Here is a 1,162-nt window from a genome sequence, read left to right on the forward strand (position 1 = left end):
GAGAGAGAGAGAGAGAGAGAGAGAGAGAGAGAGAGAGAGAGAGAGAGAGAGAGAGAGAGACTAGGGATGTCCTGATGACCAAGCAAAAAATTAGATGTAAACACATTGAAGGTTTGATAGGTATAAGTTCATATTTACATTCACCTTAAAAATGGGTGTCATGGCGGGAGAAAGGGAAAATGCAGTTTGGTAATGGAGGGACATGGGTTGACAGGTGCGTCAAGGGTGGTACAAGGAGAGGAGGGGAAGGACAATGGGTGAGGAAGAGAGAGTAATGGAGGGAGACAAATAGAAATGGCTGGCAGTGAAAGAAAAGGATGGTGTGCGCGCATGTGTATGTGTGAAAGAACAAGAGAGAGAGAGAGGTAAAAGAGAGACAGGCTGATTTCACCAGAGTTGTTGCCTGACTGTCCTCCCTTAATGGGGTTTCCATGACAACACTGTACAAGAGAGTGAGGCTCCAGCAGAGAGAGAGAGTGTGTGTGTGTGTGTGTGTGTGTGAATTTATGTGCACGATCTATGGTCCTCGGTTGATTGATTGTCTGGAGGACAAAAAGCAGTATGATTCTACAACACGTGTGAACCCAGGGCAGGTTTATTCACCTTTTTTCCTTCTTTATGTGTTTTAGCTGGATGGTCTAGTTTGGATGATGAAAGGAGGGASGAGGAAAAGAAAGGAGAAGTTCTGTTCAACTTATTGCCCTTCCTGATGCGGCCAAGTAGGTGTGCAGTGGATGTTGTTCAGTGGTCATGTCCCTTGTACTGCTGGCAGCCATATTGAGTGAGGTTAGGTGATGTCATGCCTGTCAGGTGATGMTGTTTGGAGGACCCAGCTGCCTCAGAGCAGAGCAGTCCCATAGGAGGACCAATCTGTCATCATTATATTAATGACATGCGTAACACCGCAGTGCCATCTCCTGTGTGTGCCAAAACTAACAAGCAGCACCTTAATTGTAAAATTAATTGAAAAACATTTTGATTAAAGACCACACTCCCCACCCTTTCTTCATCTTCATCAGCTCCACCTTTGCTTTATGTTGTCATCTCCCCTCATTGAGAGTTTTAAAAAATTGCTCCAAGGTCCACCAGCTCTTTTAGTCAAATACAGTTCCCATCTCTCTCTCTCTCTCTCTCTCTCTCTCTCTCTCTCTCTCTCTCTCTC

At 45.2% G+C, this 1,162-nt stretch overlaps 1 protein-coding gene across 3 annotated transcripts in view; it reads left to right on the forward strand.

Moving 5' to 3' along the window:
• adgrl1a (adhesion G protein-coupled receptor L1a) overlaps positions 1–1,162 on the forward strand; it is a 91,676-nt gene that overhangs the window by 20,666 nt on the left and 69,848 nt on the right. The window lies entirely within an intron of this gene.

This window comes from Austrofundulus limnaeus, unplaced genomic scaffold (genome assembly GCF_001266775.1).
Source record: "Austrofundulus limnaeus strain Quisiro unplaced genomic scaffold, Austrofundulus_limnaeus-1.0 Scaffold4, whole genome shotgun sequence".
In the NCBI taxonomy this organism is placed as follows: Eukaryota; Metazoa; Chordata; class Actinopteri; order Cyprinodontiformes; family Rivulidae; genus Austrofundulus; species Austrofundulus limnaeus.